A 7,963-nucleotide genomic window follows, 5' to 3' on the forward strand; every position below is an offset into this window, starting at 1 on the left:
GCAGAGTTTGTTTTTATTGTTGCCGACTCTCAGCTTGTTGCCTACCAAATATGGGGAGAATATGAGGCAAAAGACTCTAGGATGGCCAAATATCTAGGGAGAGTTAAAGAGTTGCTGGTTAGAATCATGCAAGTCCAAGAGCCCACGATGCTCGTGCAGATACCTTGTCCAAACTAGGCTCCTCAAGCTCAGGGGCAGGAGAGAAGCCGATATACACAAACACCCTTAAACAACTCAACATAGCTAAAGTGATGATAGACTTGGTCATGCAGATAGATCTTTCGCTGGGTACATGCTAGATGTAACCGCTCATGTAATATCTAACAAATAAGACTCTACTCAAATCAAATAGAAGCCTAAAACCTACATAGAAATGCCTTGAAGTATCTCATGATCGATGGCTAACTCTACCCTCTTTCTTATACTAGCAACAACATGGTGCCCTATCTTTGGTGCCTCCCACCCCTGAGGAAGTAGACTATGTCCTAAGGGAGTTTCATGAGAGAATATGCGGGAGATAAATAGGTTATAGAATGCTAGCACAGAAGGTCATCAGGCAAGGATATTACTGGCTAACCATTTTGGTTGAGTCTAAAAACTTTTTAACCAAATGCAAAACCTGCTAACTCTTCTAGAACATCCCACGAGTTCCAGCAACCAAGTTCATTAACTCAGTCCTATTCACCCAGTAGGGGTTAGACTTGCTGGGACAGCTTCCAATAGTGTCCAGATAGTAAAAATTCTTGATTTTAGACATAGACTACTTCATCAAAGTGGATAGAAGCCGATCTGCTAGCAAAAATTAGTGAAAACAATATCCATAATCTTGGTTCGGGTGCCGATAGCTATCATAATAGATAACAACTCTCAATTTGACAGCAAGGGATTATGTAACTTTTATAAAAAATGAAAGATTCAACTCAAGTTTCTCTCAATAGCACATCACTAATGCAAAGGCCTGGTGGAAGCAGTAAACAAGTCCTTACTACAAGCACAGAACAAGAGAATGGATGAAGCAATAGGAGCCTGGGTCAAAGAACTCCCTAGTATTTTGTAGTCATACCAAATGACTCACAAAAACTCCACAAGAGAAGCCCTATTCAACTAACTTATGGAGATGAAGCAATCATCCCGGTAGATTTGGCATGCCTGCTATGCGACTAAAACACTTTGATGAAGAGGCCAATCAAGTCGGCCTGTGAAGCAAACTCGACCTCATTGACGAAGTTAGAGAACAAGCGCTTTGATCACAAATCATCAGTTAGCAGTGCATTACCCAACACTACGATGGTCGAGTTTGACTCCGAAGGTTCAGAGTTAGAGATTTAGTTCTACAAAAGGCTACCTTCAACAAAAAAAACTAATTGTGGGAAGCTCGCCACCAACTAGGAGGGATCCTACAAAGTCATCATAGAAGTTCATCAGGAGCTTACTAGCTGTAGAGTCAAGATGGGAGGCTCCTAAAGCATCATTGGAATAGAGAATACCTCAATAAATACTTCTAATAAATGTAATCACGGGGTTCCCATCTTAATGAAAAACTATTATTTTATCTCTATGGATTTGTTAAAAAGTGCTAGTGTTACGCGTAGTTCTTATGACTCGGTCCTCACTGACTCATCTAAGGCATCCATAGCCATTAGTGTCTTTTCAGAGTAAAACCTAAGCATGACAAAAAGTTCTTACCACTCAATCCTCACCGGCTCGTCCAAGGCATCCAAAGCCCATGATGTCTATTCAAAGTAAAACCAAGACATGACACAAAGTCCTTATGACTCGTCAACTCCTCCAAGTCATCTAAAGTCCTTAATGTCTATTCAGAATCAAGGCATGATGTAAAGTTCTTATAACTTGGTCCTCACTGACTCATCCAAGGCATTCAAAGCCCTTGGTGTCTATGTAGAGTAAAACTAAAGCACGATGAAAAGTCCTTATGACTTGGTCTTCACTGAAATGTCTAAGGCATCCAAAGCTCTTGTTGTCCATTTAGAGTAAAACCAATGCATGATGCAAAGTCCTCATGACTCGTCATCTCGTCCAAGGCATCCAAAGCATGTGGTGTGTATTCAGAGCAAAACCAATGCATGATGCAAAGTCCTTACAACTCAGTCCTCACCGACTCATCCAATGCACCCAAAGCCCTTGGTGCCTATTCAGAGTAAAACAGAGGCATCCAAAACCTTTGGTGTCTATTCAGTGTAAAACAAAGGCACAACACAAAGAACTTACGACTCGATCCTCACTAACTCGTCCAAGGCATCCGAAGCCCTTAGTGTCTATTTAGAGCAAAACCAAGCACGACTCAAAACCCTTGCAACTTGGTCCTCACTATCTCATCCAAGGCACTCCAAAGATCTTGGTATTGGCTTTCGGTGTATAAACCTATGACATGATGTAAACCTCAATGCTTAGCACTAATCGACTCATCCAAAGTATCACAAAGACAAGTTGAAAATACTACGACACCACTCAGTCTCTACTGATTTATCTCAAATAGCAATACTTATGATACTTTAGAATAAAAGCACAATGAGAGTTAACTCAGAATATAGTGCAATAGATTTAAGTCACAACAAAATAAAGTCTTTAATTCATTTACAAGAATTTAATAGGATTTTTTTACATGACTCGACAGGAAAAAAAATGTTCTGAAAGGTGGAGGGAAGCCCAAAGCAAAAGTTGATTTAGGATAATCATCATATTTTATTATACTTTTATACCCTCATTATCTATTTTATTTGAATAAATATATCTAGTAATAAAAATTTTTACCTTAATTTACAGGTAATATAGAATTATTGAATAAGAGCATAAATAAAGATTATTTTGAGCCCAAAAGGCCTCTAATGAAGCTAAGAATGCCTAAATTCAAATCCTACAACTAATTAGAAGCAAAATCTCAGCACTCATCACTTTCTTAGTTAGAATTATGAATAACTTGGCCCACAATTGAGAATCAAATCAAATATAAAAAAAATAAAGTCAAATTCGTGCTTAGGATGGTCAACAGCAAAGAAAAGACAATATCTCCTAATCTGGAATGTAGAATTTAACATATTATATATGAAATCACCTATCTCAACGAGATAGAGTCATCCAAATTGGTAGATTCTAAAAATTTTATTAGAAGCAGTGGGTTATGGTGTAAATCTGAATTAATTGATAAATATTTAATTATTTGAAGGCCAAGCTAAATTATAAGAAGCCCAAGAACATTTGAGAGAAGAACAAGAGTCTTAAATGAATTAAAAATAAAAGAAATAGAACCCACAAATCTCATCTCTCAATTATTGAATCAATAGTGTAGATTATTTTTAAGAGATTCTTTGGTTATGAGGGTTACTCGGGGCCTAACCCAAATTCTATGGTAGTGAGAGTTACTTGGGGCCCAAGACAGATCTAAGAGTTGGGAGATATTCTTGTTATCTATAAATAGAGTGGTAGAGTGAGGGTTTAAGGGTGTGAAAAAATTTATTATAATCTCCATTATGAGAGGAGGGTTACTCTTAATTAAGAAGACCTTTCGAAATTGTAAACATTATTTATAATTAATAAAAATAATTTTTTCTACCTTTTAAATTTTATCTTTTTCTTTGTTGACGAAGATAAAGATGAAGATTTGCTTTCATGGGGGCATCCCCTTGCAATCTAAGTTTTTATCTTTATTTTTTATTTTCTTTCATTAAAAATTCATGTTTTAGGATTTTATTTTATTAGATTAGATTAGATTTACTTTCATTCTCTCTTATTTTCGTGTCGTTATTTTATTGCATTTTCCTAGTATAGATTTATTCTTATGCTTTTATTTTTTGTATTTTTTGTAGTGTAGATTTACTTTCATGCTTTTTTATTTGTGTTAGTTAGATTTTCTTTATGCTTATAGTTTAGATCGTTACTTCTTTATTCTTATTCTTATCCTTATAGTTAGCTTTTATTTTTATCCTCTTTATTCTATGCTTTCTAGCCTAGAGTCTACTTTCTTATTTTTATTTTTTAAAATATGCAACTAAATCTTATAGGAATTCTAGAATTATATTAAACTACTTTGATTTTTTATGATTTGTGGATTACTCTCTTTGATTGCTTTCTTTATGCTCAAAATGATCATGTTTAGGATAATCAACTAGAGAACTAATTGGTAGAAGAAGAATTTGATAATATATGCTTATCTTGAGTGCTTTAATAGGTTATGGTTATGAATTTTTGAATTACTATCTAGTTGTTATTCTTTTCATGAATGATAATTTTACTTGGATGATAATTTGATAAGTTATGCTTTCCTTAAGTAATTTGATAGCCTATGCTTAATAAATCTAAAGTAAAATATGATAAAAAAGATAGCAGTTCATAAATCCTAAATAAAATCAATTAGTAGATTTAAATTTAGATTCCTATCTTATCTACTTGATTTTTCCTCCATCTTTTTTTTTTGGTCAATGAAATAAATTTTATTCATTCACCAAATATAAGCTTTTAAGAACAACAAGAACCTCCTATGTGAGGTATCAAAAAAAATCAAAACAGATCAAAGAAGATCAACTATCTAATCTATTTACAGAGGCTAATCCATTCTTTGCAGTTATCCGGCAAGGAGCTGTTGAGGACAATGATCAATATGTCCATCTTGATCTCCTTAACCAATTGGTCTTTGCTCTTGCACTGTTGCTTGAGGACAATGATCAATATGTCCATCTTGATCTCCTTAACCAATTGGTCTTTGCTCTTGCACTGTTGCTTGAAAATTCTACAATTGCGTTCACACCAAATTTTGTACAGGGTGGTAGTAAACGCCAATCTTTTAATCTTCACTTTGTCCCCATTCCCTCTAAGATTGTTACAGTACCAGTTCAGAAGATTATGCCAATTGCAAGCTGTCCATTTGAATTGAAGCCACAACATCACCTGGTTCCAAATCTCACTAAGATTATGCCAATTGCAAGCTGTCCATTTGAATTGAAGCCACAACATCACCTGGTTCCAAATCTCACTTGAAAAAGGGCGGTCAAAGAATAGGTGGTCTCTGTTCTCCTGACCCGAACATAAGGTGCACTTATTTTCATTTACAATCCCTCTCTTCATCAATCTATCCTTTGTTTGCAGCCTGTTTAGGACAGCAAGCCAACAAATAAAAGAATGTTTAGGATAGTTCAAACCTCCCCAAACAGTGTTGCTCCATCTCACTTTGCTAGTATTATGGGAGAATAACTTGTAAAGAGAAGAGAGCTGAACTTTAGTATTTTTATAGTGAGAAGCTAAGAACTGTTTCAGATTTTCCTCCCCTCCACATTGAATCAAAGCATTGTCTCTAATTTTCAACATCTGCTTCCAAGTCCAGGAATCCCCATTTCTTGCTTTTACTCGCCATATGCTGTCTCTTTTTAAATAATTACCATGAATCCATCTTATCCACAGCAGTTCTTTGTTGATATGAACATACCACAGATTCCTCAAGGCAGAGGCTCTGTTCCAGTTTACAGCAGAATATATACCCAGGCCCCCCTGATCCTTTGGCAAGCAAATTTTCTCCCAAGAAACAAGAGCAACTTTGAGAGATTGTTCATTTTTCCCCCATAGATAAATCCTGCATAGCTCATCCACTTTTTGAAGAACTTTCATTGGTAGATAATAGCTAGAAGTCCAAAAGATTTGAACTCCAAGTATGACACTTTTTATCACCTAAATCCTTCCTGCGTACGATAAACTTTTGCATTTCATCCAGCTTAGCAGTTGACCATTAATCTTATTAATGAGAGGGAGGCAATCAGCATAGGACAGTCTTTTGTGCAGTAGAGGAACTCCAAGATATTTAATTGGCCATGATCCTTCTTTGAAGCCCAGACATTCTTCAATTGATTTTTTAACAGTGGCTGAGACTCCACCATAGTAAACTGAACATTTTACTTGATTAGCTTCAAGGCCAGTGACAGCACTAAAATCTTTCAAGCATTGGTACAGATTTTGAACTGAGAGAGTATCCCCTTTAGCAAAAAGAAGAAGATCATCCGCAAACACAAGATGAGTGATTTTTAATTTCCCACATCTAGGATGATATTTGAAAGTATTCTCATTCTTCAATTTATCCAATCTCCTAGATAAATATTCCATCCCTAGGATGAAGAGATAGGGTGATAAGAGGTCACCTTGCCTCAATCCCCTCTCCCCTTTGAAATAACCATGGAGGGATCCATTTAGAGAGATAGAAAACTTTGGGGTAAATATACAAGCCATTAACCATTTTATCATTCTACTAGGAAAGCCAAGCCCTTGCAGCATATCCTCCAGAAATTCTAAGCTGAGAGTATCAAAAGCCTTCCTTATATCAATGTTGAGCATAATTCTAGGTGAGATATGCTTCCTCCCATAGTTTTTAATCAATTCATGAGCAAGCATTATATTGCTGGAAATTTGCCTACCTTTGACAAAGGCACTTTGTGCTTCATTAACCAAATGACCCATAACTGTTTTGAGCCTATTAGCCAGAATTTTTGAGATGATTTTATATAAACAGTTACAGCATGAAATAGGCCTATAGTCAGATGGAGATTTGGGGCATTGGATTTTAGGAATCAAGGTAATAGAAGTAGATTTTACCATACCTAGCATCTTTCCAGTTTTGAAAAATTCCTGTATGGCCTGAGTAACCTCCTCTCCAATGATTCCCCAGGCTGTTTTGTAGAAAACTGCATTATATCCATCAGGCCCTGGAGCTTTCCCATCAGGCATAGAAAACACAGCATCTTTAATCTCCTTTTTTGATATGTTAGTGGACAGATATCTGATGTGTGAATCATTAAGGCAAGGCCCACTCTTAATAATGTTGATATCAGGAGTTTTTCTCTGAATCTTAGTTCCCAGCAAGTCTTTATAGAAAGAGATTAACTGATTTTTGATTCCTTCTCCATCAGTAATCCTGACACCACAGTTATTGTAGATCATTGTGACCCTATTGTGGTGGCTCTTTGATTTAACTATAGAATGGAAGAATTTAGAACACCTGTCTCCTTTAATCCCCCATTCAATTCTTGCTTTTTGCTGATAGAATGACATTTCACAATCCAATAACTTGTTATAAGAGGCTAAGCTTTCCTTTTCTAGAGAAATGAGAGCAGAATTAAGATGGTCTTGCTGCAGATTTGTCTGAACAGTTTCCAGTTTTTGCTTTGCCCTGAGCACCTGCTCACTAATATTATGAAAATGTCTTTTATTGATATCCTTCAGAGCATATTTCAGATTTTTAAGCTTTGTAACAACTGAAAACATCTTATATCCTTCAACATGCATTTGCCAGATAGTAGCCACTGTTGATAGATAATTAGCATGTTTAGTCCACATGTTGAAAAACCTGAAAGGCTTTTTTCCCTGTAAGCAATCCTCCAAAATAGACACCAGGGCTGGAGAGTGGTCTGAAAAGCTAGGCAATAGGAATTCCACATGACTTGAGTTGAAGCTGTTGATCCAAGTGTCATTCACCAAGGCTCTATCCAATCTACTCCATACCCTTGCAGTTGCTTCTTGTTTATTGTTCCAAGTAAAGAAGCAACCAGTATTTTTGAGATGAACTAACTGATTATTGTCAATGAATTCACAATAGTCCTTAGTATCAGCATCCGATAGAGTGACACCCCCAATTTTCTCTTCATTGCTTGTCATTGTGTTGAAATCCCCACATAGTAACCATGGTGAGTTGCCAATAGAAAAACACAGCTGACTGAGCTCAGTCCGGAGGTGTTTCCTGCCCAGTTGATTGTTGAAACTATATATTGAAGAAATGAAGCAATCAACTCTGCCATCAAGAGATTTTACAGAGCATGTTATTTGTTGATCTGAGAAAGCAACCAAATTGATATCAAGAATGTTTGGATTCCACAAAATCAAGATTCTTGCCTTGCCAGAATTCCTCACATTTGACATACACCTCCAGTTAGCTACAAGCTTCTTGGCTATTCGTTGAATGTTTTTTTCT

Source organism: Asparagus officinalis, chromosome 4 (genome assembly GCF_001876935.1).
Source record: "Asparagus officinalis chromosome 4, Aspof.V1, whole genome shotgun sequence".
NCBI lineage: Eukaryota > Viridiplantae > Streptophyta > Magnoliopsida > Asparagales > Asparagaceae > Asparagus > Asparagus officinalis.